Source organism: Apteryx rowi, unplaced genomic scaffold (assembly GCF_003343035.1).
Source record: "Apteryx rowi isolate R43461 unplaced genomic scaffold, aptRow1 scaffold_371, whole genome shotgun sequence".
NCBI classification, from domain to species: Eukaryota; Metazoa; Chordata; class Aves; order Apterygiformes; family Apterygidae; genus Apteryx; species Apteryx rowi.
Genome location: NW_020450208.1, coordinates 664,642 through 682,300, shown reverse-complemented (window position 1 = coordinate 682,300; position 17,659 = coordinate 664,642).

The window sequence follows — 17,659 nt, the reverse complement described above, 5'->3', positions numbered from 1 at the left end:
AGTAACTTCTGCAATTTTGAAATACATGGACTCAGCAATATAGAAACAGAACAAGCTTAAATCTTATCACTTGTCAACTAAAAAAATCTGACCTTTGAACAACAGCAACAAAAAAATCTATTCCAACATATTTATTTTTTCCTGCAATGATTAAATGAACCTACAGTCATCTCATGCATGGATGATAAAATACATTTTAAGTTACTATTTAACAAATGTCAACCCAATTGAAAAATAGAGAATCCCTGATTTGAATCCACAAGTGGGCAAGACTAGCAGTAATCACATAAGTAAAGTATTCAACACAGTAAGATCTTGTAAGCGACTGCACAGAATTTCAGACTAGCCTCTGAGGATAGCTCTTCAGAAATACTTCATAGTAAGATAACTAATAGGACTCTGAAATACAGATAAATCATGATTTCAGATTCAAACTGAGCAACAGAAAACAAACTAATCTGTAGATGACTTCAGTATCACTAAGCTGATCAAGCAGAATGTACATTAAATAAAAAGATCAACACAATATGCCAAATCAAGCTACACTGCATAAGTCATAGAGCACTCATAAAAATGAAATAAATAAATCTTGCAAATGGAATAAAACCAAAGCATGCTTCAATAGGAAAGAAAGTTACAGAGGCTATCAGAGATATAGCATTTAAGAAATGGAAAGCCTGGCCAAATGAGTACAACACAAAAGACCATAAAACAGGAGAGGTCAAACATAAACTGAAAACTAAGAAGGCTTAAAACAAATCTGAGGAGTGCCTTGCAAAGCATGTTCAGACCGATAGCAAAAAGTTTGACGAATACAACAAAAGGAAGAAGCCAACTAGGGAATCAGTGGGACAGCTTAACAAGAAAGGTATAAAAGGGGCATTTGAGAATATAAGGCCATAGCAGAGAAGCTCAGTGAATGCCTTATATTGGTGGTCTCCACTGAAGATGCTGGGGAGATTCCTGCACTCAGCATAGTCTTTGTACAGAAAGGCCAGAGGAGCTACATCAGCTTGGAGTAAATAAACAGAAAGTATTAAACCAGATAGACAAATCAGATGTCAGTAAGTCTGCAGGACCTGACGGCATTCACCTGAGAGTCCTGCAGGGACTCGCATTGAAGCTGCATTACTGCTGGCCAAGGTGTGTAACACAACATTAGAAACAGCCACGATGCCAGAGTAGTGGCAGACTGCAACGCGGCTCCCAACTACAGAGAGGGCTCTGTGCGGGGGAAACCTGGGAACTACAGACCACTAAAGCGCATCTTCCAGCCCTGCTAAAACAGGAAAGTCCATAATAAATAACAAGATCACAAGGATAAGCATAGTCTGTTCAGAAAGAGTCAGTTTGACTTCTGTGAAGGGAAATTCAGCCTAACGTGCTGAATGTCTTTAAGGGGTAACAGAAATAATAGCTGCTTCCTCACTGCAACATGGTACAGTAACCTTATGTTTCCCTTACTTGTTCCTAAGACTTCTTGGTCTTCCTCCGCCTGCTTTTAATATTATATCTTAGCAATTAGAGCATTCCACCAAGAGCCATTGATTCTTCACCCTTTCTTAGCTGATGGAGATTCAAACTTACACCTCCCACAAGGCAAGATCTCCCTCCACCTTAATCACTCTCTTTTTTAAAGTTGTACTAGAAAGAATTTATGAATCATGAGGACAGGGAAAAGCACACAGAAGATGACAAACCATGTCAGTTAACAAAGAATGCATTTACATGGTATGGCACCTTGAATTCTAGTTTATTCAAAGACAACTAATTGCATTTTGGATAAAATATAGCAGAGTCAGGACTCAGCATTTCCCACTTTTCCAGGTGTAGACTTATTTAAGAGGTTAGTCAGTGCTTTTATAGCTCTCATTCATAAATGTAGGAACCTAAATACCATATATGCCATCTTCAAGTGCCAAAGGCTATGACTCTATCATACAGCCCAAGCACATTTTCCAGGTCCTGAATCCATGAATATGCCCCAGGTGAGTAACTGCTCTGTGATAAACGGGCAGGTATCCCCTTATTCTCATGCCCCAATCTTCCCTGCAAAAAGCTTACAGAAGAGAACCCAAAAGGCTACACAGGGCACTCCAGTATGTCAAGTTATTCTTTAAAATAAGAAAAAAAAAATTTTTTTTCTTGCCTCCTCTTGGTCTATACAGATTCTCAGACCCTTGGAGCAGAGATTGATTTAGTATACAGAAGTGCAGCATGCTTTCGCAAGGCAGTTTAGGTGTAAATTAAGATGTCCTGTCAGTCACATGCACCTGACAACTGCAATAATACAGATTAGATCTTGATTCTGGCAAGAGTTCAGTGCCATATAGAACTTGCTCATAAAACTGCCCTGAGCAAGGAAATCTGTAAATAAAGCCTGAGGACAAACCCTTACTACAGACTTCGTACAGATTTTTAATCCGTCTTTGTTCTTGCTTCTTTCACAGAATCAATAAGAAGCTACAGCTTCCACTTCCCCAAAACAGCTAGGCAGTTTGGAAAGTAGCCTATATATACAACCCTCTTGTCTGCTCACACAAGAAAAATATTGCTGTGTTTTCAACCTCACAGTAATTTAGGACTGTCCTTTACCAGTCATTTATGCCACTCCCTTTTTGCTTTGAAATTCTTCACGAACCTACCTGTGTTGAATTGTTTTCACTATCTTATTAACTCATACACAAAGTCCTGCTAGCCAAGCCTATACTTCCCAAGTTTTCAGATTTAACTCTATTTTGAAAAGACCAAAGAAGAAATTGCTTTGTCATTTTAATCTTGATAACATTTTATGTACACTAGCACTACGATGTTATTGAAAATAAATTCAGACCCGGCATAAAATGGGTGTCGCTTCATTCTGTATCCCCAATTTCTATGCGGCATCACTTTTTTTTTTTTTCTTACAGCCACAATTAGGAGAAGGGATCAAAAATGTCACAAAGAGCTGTTCTCCAACCAACATGTGGCTATTGCCACCATATATTGTATTATCAATAAAAGGGGCTAGCAACAACTGTTATTTCTGAAGGAGAGTCAGATAAGCTCTGTTTATAGGATAGCCAGCAGCAAGATGACTTTACTAATAGGTAACAAATTACCACTCTGATTGGAGCCAGCTGTCTAGCAAAACCTGGAATCAGGCATTGCTGTTGTGGAATGCTTGCTTTTGAAAAACGTTGCCTGGGTGCAGCACTATTTATATGCAGCTCTTGTGTGCTGCATTTGAGATGAAGTGATAGCTACCATCTTATAACAGCTGTAAAGTCATCTCTGCCATCAAATCATATAAATTTGGATTTTTTTTAATTAGGACATGAAAAACTCACAGTCCAAAATAAGCAGGTATGCCAGTCCATCATTTAACACTGCAGTCTTCAGAAAGACTCTGTCAGCTCTTGCATTTATTTTATTCTACTTTGATTGGCTTATCCCAGATTTTCAATGACAGAAACATGGACACTTTCCCCTTCTGAGGCTTTCCCCTCTTGATGTTCGTACAACCTGATAAGGAGGAGGTGGGAGGGAAAGCAGAACAGACAGCACTTATTCACTCACTCCTCACCACTCTCCAGCAACTTGGGCTGACTGCGTACTGGCAGACTTTCATTTCCCAGGTCTGTAATTGCTTGCCCCAGTTACATCTTTCTCAGAGGCCACCTCCTTCCCTGCAGATGCCTAAGCAGACTTATCAGGTTTGAAAGGCTAGTGAGAAGAACAAAAAGCACCACAAAGTCTGACTAACTCTCCTCACGCCTCCACCTGAATGCAGATTTTTTTCTTATCTACATAAGGTTCCTGGTGCACAGCTTCCTCCCTCACTGCAGCTTCTTCGTTCGTTCTTCCCCCAAGGAGATAAGGGGTTTGCTCCATCCCTATGCAGTCCCTGCAATTGGCAGTCTGATAAAGGATGAGCGGTGCTGCTGGAACCTCTCCTCTAGCAGACTAGAATTAATGTGGATATGCCCCTATCTAGCAGGAGGCAGAGTAGCTTCTGCATTTTCTCAAGGGAGACCAACAAACAGGAGCAATATTCAGCAGCCCTTTTTTCTCTCCTCCACACTCTAATTTAAGCTTGTTTCAGGTCCCCAGTCCGTGCTTTTGAAAGTTTGGTTTGCGACGTCATCATTTTCTGAATAATTAAAATAAACAAGAAAAGCTTTGAGACTGGTCGTAGTAAAAATTTCTAGTCTAAGCAGATTTCTTACATCTGAGAACCAAATCAAGGATATTGTAAAGAGTCCAGTCAAATGCATGAGTTAGTGGCAAAGTCCTAGAGAGTTTGCTCAATATAGGAAAAAACATTCTTCTGAAACATAGGCACAGTCTCTAAACCACAGCAAAACATCTTTTTGTCTAAAAATGCTTTCTTTCAAATAACATGATGTGTAGACATATGTCAGTGACATTACAGGCTTAAATCAAAATGAAAGGATAAGAGAGCCTGAAGAAGCTAAACTGGTTTAGTAACTGGTGAGGGTCAAAGAGGTTAGAGATGTGCTGCTGGCTTTCTACACGTATGGCTCATGTTTGCCAGAGGAAGACAACTCCTGGCAAACCACTCACTTTTAAAGAACTTCATTTAAGAAAACAACTACTCTCCAAAAATGTTGCCAAAAAAAAGGGGGGTTGTCTGATCACATTATTATTTTAGCATTCACAAATAAGTCACAAGAATTTATGACTTCATAGAAAGACTGATTAAAAAAAAGTGACAGCATTCTGCATGTGTGGACAAAATCCTGAGCCCTTGCACATCTAAGATCCTACTGGAGCCCACAGACTCGATTTTAATCTTTACTTATTGTACTTATCTTTTCAGGATAAAAAGAGTATAGCCTTGGAATGACATAACCTAGATTCTTGTATCTTCTCCTTCTCCTCTTCTCCTTATTACTACAGTATTCACAACCTTTAGCATAACTCCTTGCAACAGCAATAGAGGCCTGGAGTTTAGAGACATTTAGTATTCTCAGTTTACAGATAAAAAACTAAAGTACAGAAAAGCTAAGAGGCTTGCCCAAGGCTAAACAAATCTAATGCAGGCAAGCTAATGTAAAAGGTTCTAAGAGAGGTCATAATTAAGCACTAATAATTTTTCAGGTATTTTAGAAATGTATATACAAGATATAATTAAAGATCCATAAACTACAGTACTTAAAGTAATTTCACACATTCCTTACAACAATAAAAGCATCTATTTTAACAGAAACATCCCAGATTCAGTAGTGAATTGGTCTGTCTTAATTAAATCCAAGGAATCAAAAAAACTATTCCTTCTTTTACATATCTTATTGATGACAGGAAAGAAAATGCATTTCAATTCCAATACAGTTCTGAAAGCTTGTCTAAAAGGCAAACTTATTTCAAGTTCACCGGAAGGCAATCATACTTCAGTGATAGCTACTCTTTAACCTTTTTTAAATACCTCCTTCTATGAGCTGCAGACCAACGAGAGAGAGAGAGAGAGAGAGAGAGAGAGAGAGAGAGAGAGAGAGAGAGAGAAATAATACTTAGTGCTTAATTCTGTATAAGTGATGATAAGATGAGCAAAAGAGCATGGAAGTCCAAGCCACCATTAAGAATACACTTTCCAAAGTACAAGTAAACTACCTCTTAGCAGAAGCATCTTTTCCTTAAAGATACGTAAGGGATGATGGTGCTAATGATGTGCAGTCTGACAGCATTCAAGCCAGGGGACTCAACTCGTTCATCAAAAACCCTTAACAATTTCACCAGCCTTTTGCCCACAACTTTTTCTAATATGCATACTAATAAGGGAGCCAAATTTGAGCTATTTTGGACACTTGAGGGAATCGTTCACAACAGCAGAATTCAGTATTTACCAAAAAAAAAGGAAATGCTACATTATTTTAAAAAAATGACCTTTGAATTTTATGAAGTGTGGAAATGTTTAGGCATTTAAAATTAATAAAAGCATACAAGATACCAAGGGCTGAGGTTACTGAAGATTTTTCATTATTCTACAGAAAGAATATTGTGGGGAAGAAGTGAACTTTTAACCGTGATTTTACAGTCACTAGTTAACACGCTGGACAAGCAAGGGCAATTTAAGAAAGAAAACTCAAAGAGATGGAAGATAATTTAAAAATGTCACCACCTTCCTGAGTTTATGGTAGAGTTAAACACAAAAAACAACCAGGAAATACCATGTTTTCCTTGTACACAGTGAGGCAAACACAGAAATAAGGCATTTGCAATAGATAAGCTCTTAAAGGCATTTTACTGAAAGAAGGTGAGTCTTTAAGAGCCATCAGAGTTTCAGTCCTCCCTCTCCTATCAGGTCCTCTTTTGTCCTCCTTCTCTCTCTCACCTCCACGTTCTACAGACTTCTACATCTCTACCCGATCAAAAAATGGCAGACGTTTCCAAAAGGCCTGAAACTAAAACATGCTCTTGAATTTTGTGGCTTAAGATTTATTAGAGATGCTACTTGTTAACAGAGACGAACATCTAATAATTTATTACAGCCTTCTAACCTAAGACGCAGCTACCCAGTGGTTGCTCTTTCTAGGACTATCATCACTTATGCACTTCTAGGAGACAGGCTACTTCTTAGATTCACCCATACTGCAATCATCATACTACAGACATACCTGAACCAGCCATTCACAGGCTAACTCAGGTACCGCTAGCAAAGTGGCTGTGCTAATACAAAATTCAGCACAGGATGCAATACCTGCCTGCACAGGGTTAGACTGTTTGGTCTGTGCAGCAGTAAAGCCTCCAATCTATTTTCTCCAAGGCAAGCTAAGCACATCTGCATGAGCTACAGTCACAGGAAGGACTGCAACGTACGTATGCTCCAAGAATTTGGACCTGCCAAGATTTTCCCTCAGAGAGAAAAGGCAATTCATTCCCTAAACCAAAATGGATCCCTGAAGATCTGTGCAAAGGTCAAGAACATTTTCTTTTCTTTAATGCTGTCCATAGCACCATAATGTCTATAAGGAGCAGGTTCTCAACTGTTGCCACAGTTTCAGAGGGTTTTGTGCATCACAGAAAAGGACAGTTTGTAAAACCAGACTAAAAATGTGATCATTATATAACCAGCAACATTTCTGCAGACCTGAGACAATGCTGTGGAGACCACCTGATCCACTTCCCTAGTGTAGACCCTCATGTTCGCAATACTCTGAAAATGAGAGAGGCTGGAGCTCATGACAGAAACACTGGGCATGGCCAGGGGCACCCGTCCTCCTTTAAAGGGAAGATTTTTGTTAAGTTCTACTGAGAGTTGCAGAGGGACAAGAGAGATTTTACTGACTAACCAGAAAAAAATCTCTATGTTCAAACTCTTCCTCTGGAAGGCATAATGACTCCTTAATCATACCTCAGCAAAACAAAACCAAAAAAAACCCCAAAAAAACAYACACCCAGTGTAGAGATGGTTCTCTGTGTTGCTGAAGTCAGAGTCACACTTTACTTGATAGAGCTGCTCCCATATAAAAATAATTCCAAACTATTTTATTCATTCAAAGTGCACATAATAAAACTGAGAAAGATTGTCTCAGTGCAGTACAATACACAAGTAGCTGCAAAGAAACAATTGTGTGTTTTTCTGCCTCCTGGGTAGTTAACACTGCTTTTAATTTTATCTCTGTCTCTTCATATTATCATCTGCAGAAGCTCATGGCCAAGAGTTTGCCCTGGTAATAGCTGACTGTTCTCTTTGATATCATCACTCCTTGCTCCTTATGGACAGGCCAATATTCATTGTGATTAGCAAGGGACAGCCCTGTCTATCCAGATTAGTCATGAATACTTAGAAGTTCACTCCATGCATCATCACTAATTGCTGCAAAAGAAAATGTCTGCATTAAAAAAAAAAAAAAAAAAAAAAGGCCATAATTTTCTCTTTCCAGGGAAGACAACAATGCTTCACTCATATTCATAGCATTTGGTGAGAATTTGTTTTAATCAGTAATTCAAGAAAGTAATACCTTACTGGTCACCTTTCTTATGCTTTTCTTGAGATTTAGTGTTCCATGATCATACAACTGAAATATTACATTCTAAAAAAAATGACTCAAAGTATTATAAGGTAACTCATAGTTATTCTAGGCTTTAAGCTACATAACCACGCATTCCTAAAAGACGAAAATCCTAAGGAAAGTTTAATGGCAAGTCCTTCTATCACAGGAATGAGTGTGTTTGAGAATGTGAATGTCTAGTCCTAGAAAGATTCTGATTTCTATTCTCAGTCTAGCTCATTTTGTCTTCCCTTATATTTAGACAGTCTTTCTGTGAGAAATTTGGTCCTTCCTCAAACTTTATGTTTAAAAAACTTTCAATTATTTTTAGATGGTCTGAAGAGACATTTTCAAACCAAGTTTTTTAAGTTGGTCTGTTACTGAAGTGCCTGGCTTTGTTGCCAATGACTGACAGGTTTAAGAGAAAACAAGGCCTATTTATACAAAGATGGATAAGTGAAATAATACTGAGCTGATTCAAATAGTTTTAAAGTTTCTTTCATAAATATATTTTACATCATTATATATTAAGCTGAAAAAAAATCATGCACTATGTAATCAATTACTTACTGTTTTGCATTAAGATAATTATTTTTTGTCAGAGACTACATTTTTCCCATCAGATTTTTTCTTGCAATGAAAGAAAATTTCTGAGAGACTCTGATTTATAAGATTTTATCTGCCAGAAAAGTGCCACTGTTGCCTGATGTAATCTTCTCCATCAAGAGCTAAGCTTCTACAGCACAGCACAAGAAATCATATTGGCTCATTTACAATTCCTGCGTTCTCAAGTATAGCAAGTGAACAAATAAAAAAAAGTAATTGTGAAACTGTTTTTACATACACCTCATTTGACACAAAACCATGAAAGCAAGGAAATGAAAAGTTTCACGCTAGTTTCATACATTGGCCTTTCTACTACCCACCCTTTGCAACAGCTGCCAAACACCATGACTGCAGCTTTTCCTTCCATTTGCCTGCAGCTTTAGCCTCCTCTCACCTTTTATATTAAACTATCTTCTCCAATGTTTTAAACATTTGCAACAAATTTTCACAACCAATATCACTGGGAAAGGGTTTTGGTTGAAGCAGCCTGTGCAGGCTGGAAAACTGAAATCTCAGGGCTAACGGTTGGTACCGAGCTGTGATGGGAGTTTAAGGTGCAGGGTTTTTTCTGAAAATTTCTGCTATCCAAACAAGTCTTTTCGTCATTACATATTCAACTAGTCTTCATGCCCAGTTGATGCCAGAAACTCCAGTTCACAAAACCTGACACAAAAATCAACTCTGAGGAGCTGACACACCTGGTAACTCCTTTTAGACRCCAATGCCTATATCTGCTGGCACTGGCAAATAGTACAATCCAGAAAGAGCAAATCTGAAGAGCAAGATAAGTGCTGAGGAACACAAGAAAAGTTTTATTTTGCTTTGTTTTTTCATACTACTTCTAATCTGGTCCCATGGACTGAATGCCTATTAATGGTTGGAGCACATTAGATGCACTCCCAGTTTATTTTCATCCAAAAGGAATCCAGTTCTCGTGCTCTGAGACTGCTCCATAATACAAACCAAAACACAGTGAGTGAGATCAGCTGAGGGATTCCCTTCACAAACATGTTCCTGATCTAAACTGAAAAAACTAACATAAATTCAGTCAGGATGACCTAAACAGACTGACATTTTGTTTCCATAAAAATAAAATGGATTTATGCACAAAATAATTCAAGCCCGGAAGTTTTTAGATGGAATAGGATCATCAACTGCTATATTGGTAAGGGACTAGCAAGGCACCTTCTGTCAAGACTTTTCAGCTGCAGCAAGAAGGCATGAAAAAGAGCCTGCTTTTTGCTGAACATCTGGCAGACACAGCAGAGAAGGGGCACTTTTGCAAATGTCCTCAGTTAACAAGTACATGAGCATCTAAAGAGAACATCTAAGGAGGATTTGATTGTCCTATTTAAAGTTTTGACCTAGAGCTGTCACCATTTAACATTCACCATAAACCCCCTTGATTATTATTGTCAAACTCCACATGGAAGATATAATCCCTGCAAATGGAATATTTAATATCTTTTTGCAGCTGTTCTGCAAACCTGGTAACGAAATCAATCTGCTAATTAACTAGTATTATCCATTTCTGTACAATCCATTAGTTTGCTGTCACTCTAGCTCCTATGTACCACATTAGTTTTGTTATACTGTTTGTTATTTTATTCCACATTTTCCAGGAGACACATAATGGACATTTAATACCATATTCCAAAGCTTCTACATCAGTATCCACATACATATTATTCTTATTGATATATGCATTACTTATGGTAATAATTTATAAAGAAGCTGAAGAAACTTAACAAAAGAATTCAAGGTATTGAAATTTTTGCAACTCCTCCCCAAATTGAATACAATAACATTTTTCCATATATCCTTTGAGAAATCCTCTTTATTGTTTATTCTAGATCTGATGCTAAAATACTAGATGTTCAACAAACGTGATCTAAATCTTCCAAATCTGGAATTTTATTCCAAGAGTATATGCAGAACATTGAACCTGCACATAGCATTATTAACTGCAATGGCACACAAAAGTCCACTTACGTGGACGAGCTTGAAGAATCGGGGACTTAGATATATTAAGTAAAAGATGCCACTTTTCTAATTATTATCTGTTAAACTATGATCTTACTACACGGAAGTAACACCATTAAAAGCATATTTTTCCTATCAAATCTCTTTTAACTTTCTAATCTCTGGCATTCCTAAGTGACCTAACATGAACTAAATACATGAGATTTAAAATAGGTTTTGTCTGTCAACCTGAAACATCTTCTATTCATTTTGAAAGTCTTTAATTAAGATATACATCTTCAGCTGCCTGTTTTTTTTTTTTTTCTAGTGATTAAGGTCTAAGTTCTATTTTGAGGCACTTCAGTTGTGAACATTCTGACCATCAGCATGATATGTTGTAAATTTAGGTCTTCAAATATCTAAAAGAATTCAATAAATAGAGTCAGCAGTGTCACTTCTGCATTGTTAACTGTAAGCCCAGACTGTACTTTTTGCAAGACAGAGAACTGGAGTAATGTGAGACATATGCTTACTCCTAGTCATCTATCACCATCCATCAGGGTCTAGAAAAATAATAGATGCATCTTCAACTGGTTTGTTGACTGACAGGGCTTAAACCCGCTAATGAACACAGACATTTCAGAAGCCCAACTGATGGCATCATATTAATCCAGGCGACTTTTACTACTATTATTCCTGCATTTATGGATGGTAGAAGTTCAGTAAGAATAAGTGGACACCTAGGACAGACGCCACTCTAATTTAGGTGTGTTCCATGTGCAACAATTAAGTTGTGCTTTAATCACTGATTACACAGACAATCAAATGCCCAGTGTACCTGTACTGCTGCTGTTCATGTCTCTGAAGCACAGAAAGCTATTCTTACACGATCATTTCAGACACAGGCCTATTTAAAATGAAATGCTCACTTCATAGCGGAGGTGTAATGCTGGTGGGTTTGGAGGTGTAGGGAGACCCCTGGAGCCACAGAGCTCCCTCAGCTGGGAACAACTAAGGTAACGCCAAATATGATAAATTCTTTTCCTCTCTCCTCTCCACGACTTTTCTTTCTGCATCTGAGGGAAAAAGGTCATATCCTTCCTACTGTCCACACACACAACACACATTTCTTATGTTCAAGACCTTTGCACTGGGAGTACAACTCTCTGTTTGTCTCACCAGCTGACTCTCATGCTGGGAGGCACTGCTTTTTCTGACAGCTTTGGCATCTAAAGGTGATTTTTTCCTCATGTAATAAAATGGGCAAAATGCCATCTGGCATCCAGAGGTCTGATTTGGGATTTAAATTCTAATTCTTGCACAGTGGGAGAGTTCTAGCAACATTGATAGGTTAGAAAGTCAAACAAAAAAATCCTTTTAAGTCAATAGATTGTCTGGTCACAGCCTTAAATAGGACGGAGTGTCTCATGCAGATAGCAGTTCTTTCCATCTCAGTTCTCTAATTCCTGATTATGGGGCTTCTAGTCAGGATCCCTTGGTAGACCTGCAGATGTAGATAGGATTCTGGCCTTCACACTTACCCAGAACTTTCTAATAAATCAAAAAGCATTAGAACATCTTGATGCAGTCCTGCCAAGTAATTTGGAGTGTACATCCAAGTGAGATATAAAGGAATAAATGGAGTTGCAATCTCCATATGTAACTCTTATTACCTCTATCACAGTACCTACTGATTTAAGCAAAAACTGTCAGTGACAAAAAAGTCACTTTACATTTCTGCAGCTTCCTGGAGTGTCCTAGAAGTGGAAATAGATTATTTCTGTATGTATTTTGAGACTCCTTTACATGAATTGAGTGGCTTTAAATTAAATTTAAATAAATGCATAAAAAGATTCTTTGCAATTGACTCCAGTTTTTTTGAGAGGCGTTTCATGACTTATCTTCAATGCCAAAGAAATATTGCCATGCCCCATTATAAATCCCAGAGGAGACATGATGCTATAGTTTTTCCACAAGGAAAACTAGACAAGATCACATACTGGGGGAATGAGGGCTGGAAGGAGTGAAATATACGGCTAAGACAGACTAGGTAACTAACGTAAGAAACTACAGACACTTACGTATGCTGTGATTTTGCAGCGTTAACATACATTACTTATCCTGCTGTAAAAGACGATATATAAATCACCTTAATAATGAAGACACAGCATACAGAAATCACTGGAAGTAAGGCACTGTACAGTAATTTGCACTACTTGCAACAGTTTTAAACATCTTCCTCCAGGTTAGGCTTACATTATGCACAGTAAATTCACATTCGCTTAGGAGTGAATGTGTGACCTGAACCAAGTCTGATTTCAGTGAATTCATTTCTGAGACAAATGACCCAATTGAGTATAATGGGCCTGTGAACTTGCCTAGAGTAAAACATATGAGTAAGTAAGTGACTGCATGATTGAGGCCTGCGACATTAAGAAACATACTGCTGCTACCCAGTAATAGCATCATTAATGCAGCCATTTATTGGTTATTTTTACTCAGAACAAGGGAAAATGCATTGCCCTTCTGAGACTACGAGAAATCAATACATTTTCAGCTTTTAATAACATGATCTAAACCAGTTGCTACAGTCTGCAGTGAAATCTGTCGAGGGTATATGATGCCATTCATTCTCTCCACAACATTATTTGTATTTTAACAGACACAAGCAGACTTCAGTGAAACAATAATTAAACCTTTGCTACACTGACTAAAATGAAAATTATATACATTTTAAGAAGCCTAAAAAATTCTTTTAACATCTTTATCGTTTTCATAATAGAGAAAACAGAGTCACCCAAACATACATGGAGTACACAATCACCAACTCCAACGACATTTAATATTAACCAGATGTCACTGACTACACTTAGGGTGCAAAAAAAAGTCAAATATCACATATACATAAATGCATGCTGAATCAAATGCTAAATATGCTTATTGGAACTTTTGACACCCCATTTTGAGAAGATCCACTATTATATATTAACATTTTTACACACCACTCCTCGCTGAATACAGAAAAAATTGTTAATAGAGAAACAAAGACAGAGGACCTAGATTATGGCATTAAGCCACAAACCCCCTGACAAAATCAGTGAGAACAAGTTGGGAGATAATTTTTTCTGGCCCTTCAAAGTGAAGGGTGCCCCACCAACTCTAGAAAGAAGAGCTCTTTCAGAAGCATCGTGTCTCTGGGAGGAAAGTGCTCCCTAAAGGGTGAAAGACAGGGTTACGGAAGCTCAGTATACCTCACCATTCCTGGCCAGCAATGTCAAAAACTTTAAGAATTAATTTGCATTTAATTTGATTCAAAAGTCTTGTTATTCATTATTATTCTTACAATAGCTGGACTAGAATTCACAGAAACATCACAGATGAAGTCTTGGGAGTTCATTTGTAAAAATCTGGCTCTTTTTGAATATTCTGTTTTAAAAGATGGAAAAGAAAAAACAGGATAAAGCACGTTATGCACAGATAAAGTAAACTACAGAACAATCCACAGGCTGAAAACTAACTTGCAAACACATCAGTAGTAACTAGGCTTGTCTGGCTTATAAAAAGCATTCATTGGCAATGGATATAATCAAAAACAATAACTAGTTTGATGAGCATAACAACTTTCTCCATGCTGCAAGCACTTAAAACACTGCAACAGTAGGTGCTATCTTGCTCCCAGCTTTTATTTTTGATTTACTGCATAAGAAAACATCTCTGTGCTTATGTTCAGTTTGGTCTTCCTTTTAGTCGCACAAAAATCAAGTCTATTGACGTTGTACATGTTTTATCAAAAATTTTATTGCCATTTTTAGGACTTTCTTGTAGTATTTCAAGAGACCAAGAGAATTAAGAAGTTCTTCAGACTTTTCATTTGAGGGGGCTTTGTACGAGTGCTCCTAAATTTTTAACATACTGATTTAATTCCCCTTTGTATCTGATAACTAATCCCTGACGGTTCCCAGAATGTAACTGGGCAAGTTCATTTTGTCCACTACATTTAATTACAAAGGCTCCAGGGCTGCAAGCTTCACAGATCAAAAGAAAGTCAGTGGGACTCCACACTGGCACAGAGGTTGTGCTATAGGAATGTATTTCAAGAGAAGAGTCAAATACTRTTTGGAAGGAATTGATTCACTCCAAATACAATCAGGATCCTGGTGCACTGTCCAAACGTGTGCATATATGTGTGTATACACTATATGCAAATGAACAGCTACCTCACATCGTGAGTTTGCAGYTGGATATCTCTCATAATCAATCAGCTTAGGCAGATACTTGCTCAGCATGTCAGCTTTTGTGAATCCTAAATTTTGGTGCCAAAGTGTTATATAAGGAGACGGCAGCTGACATAAATACTGAATTACAGGCACTTAAATATTTACAAATATAAAACTTAACAGGGATGATGGACTTGGGGAAACCAAGAAAATATAGTTATCTGAAGCTTCTTCTTTACTGGCTAGACAGGGATTTGTAAAGATAGTTTATTTTTTCCACCTGCCTTTGCAACTTGACAGTAACAGTGGTTCTCCAGTGAGGTACTAAATTAAGAGGCATTTTGTTTGTGTTGTTAGAGCCTTAATTGAAACAATCAGAGAGAAATGTTTTATTACAGAGAGAGAAAGGACTTTTTTAATAAGGCTCTAAGGAGACTCAGTTTTAATGATGCTTAACACAATGTTTTAAACTACGCAGTACATCTACATGCTATTTCTTGTTAAATGTTGGTTATTTAACAGCAGGCTGGCACCAGATTGCCTGCTGTGGATAGTTAGGATAGGCTTGTACAAGTTCTGACAATCTCAACATTGATGAGAGACAATGTCAATTCTAATTCTTACCGTATTTTACTTCTTGACACTTTCTTTGTCAGACTACTATTACTAACAGATGTTCTTAGCATGGCAGTAAATGCAAACATAAATATAATAAAATACTAAGCTAAAGGTCCTCACATCATTGGGAACACTAGGTTTGAGGACAGGATTATAAAAAGTAAATACATCTGTTCCTCATAGGTGCTTAACCCTTGGTACTTTTCATATGGACATCAGATTCTACCCATAAAAACTTAGCCATAAGAATTAGTAGTCAAAAAGAGCAAGCAGAATATGAAAAATCAGAAAACTTAATAGTATATTAGTGAGTGAGCGTTTTTTTCAATAAGATTAAAAAAAATAACCATTGATTAGGCAAGCTTTAAAAAATATATATATTATCAAAGCATGAATTTTCAATTAACTTGTTCAGCCACAGTCCAGTTATATTTTGAATCAGTTGAGTGCATTTCTCTTTGAAGATTTTTTTTTTCCCATTTGGCAAATTCCACATTTTGACTTGGAATAATGCAGCTTTTTTTTTTTTTTTTTCCAAAATGACACTGCCAAACTTCTGTAAAATTAGCTGTCATTTTTTTAAACAGCTGTTAAGGGCTACTTAAAGAGAAGAGTTTAGGCAGCATGCGCTAAGATGCTCTTATGAGGAAAAGATAGAAATTTTATCTGTAGAAGATGAAAATAAAAAGAAAATGAAATGCAATCAATTACAAAATAACAGAGCATTAAAATTTGAATCCTTCTCCTTTAAGCCAGAGCAAGCAGATTTTAGAGAAAACTGTTTTTAAAGATCAAAAACAAGTCTCTTCACCAAAATATACTATTTTGTCTAGCATGTGACAATTTGTATGTGTATGCGGGAAACTTGTGACATTGAGATAAAAAAAGGGTGAGAGTTCAAAGAGTAATGGCAGAAATCATGGACTGAAAATCTGAATTATGGATACTCAAAGAAACAACAATGACAAAAGGCAAATAGGGTATTTCTACCCAGCACAGAAGAGAAAGAAATACTCACATATTTTGCATTATTCCTCATTTTTTTTCCCATAGCCCATTTTTAAAAGGCAGGTAGACTCTAAAGAAAGTGGAAAAAAAACAAATCAGAAACATTGATAAGGTGACTCAATCAATCATGGGACATATTAGCAGTGACAAACAAGGTTGTCTAACCAGAGCATTAACCTTCAGGAAGAAGAAGGTAGAAGTAATGAAATAAACTAAACCCCCAARCACACAAACTGGTATGCAAATCTAATAACCAGGTAGTCAATTATTGATATTGACATTCCTTTTGTTGCTTCAAGAATAGGGGAATTTGCATTTTGTGTTAGAAGGGTTATCTATAGGCGGTATATAAAACAAAGTACAAAAGTCTGAAAAATCCTAGTGATTATCAAAGCTTTATACAATGAACTAAACACAGTATAGAGTAATGAAAGTAAACATCTCAGCTTACATAACTAAGGTCATGAAAAGTACTTTTTGCTATGACTTCTGGTGAAAAGAGAGAAAGAAAAAAAATGATTAATACATTGAAATCAAATAAATTCTTTCCAGACTACTAGTAATAAAGAAGCACAAAAAATTAGGAAAGGCCATAGCCAGTTAACTTGGTTAATAGTAACTTCTCACTTATCTAAGTGAAGTCGGGAATACCTGCAATCCTATGCATGAAAGGCAGAGTAATATCCACCTAGAGGCCCCACTATACCACATAGCATGGTACTGACTAAAAGCACTATTTCCATGGACTCGGTACTCATCTCCAGTATGGGTTAAATATTTGGCCTTTGCTAAGGCTCGTGTGCACTGCCAGGGTGCTGTCCAGGGAGTCTGAACCAACTCTGAAGGAAAACAGGGATTGTCCATTTATATATGTTTGTTTCCCCGTTTTTCCTGGTGGATGTCAAAGGTAGCTGGGACAGGGTGAGGTACAGCCACATTTATGCGTTTTGCAATGTGATGAAGCTCAAACAGGCATCTAAACAGCAACAACACTTGAAACATTCTCTATTTGGATATAAACAATTCTACCCACTCAAACTTAAAGTATATTAAGTTCCCAAGCAAAATCAATTTCAAATATAAGCAGTAGGATTTGTACACACAAAATTAATTTGCAAAACAGGTTTGAGCATAACAATCCTGCTATCCAAGTATTTAGCAGAAAAGGACCAGAGGTGTCTGGACATGCCAGCTGTTTGTGGATGTACACCCAAATGCAGCGCAGGTTCTCTCTGAAAATTGGACTCATCGTCC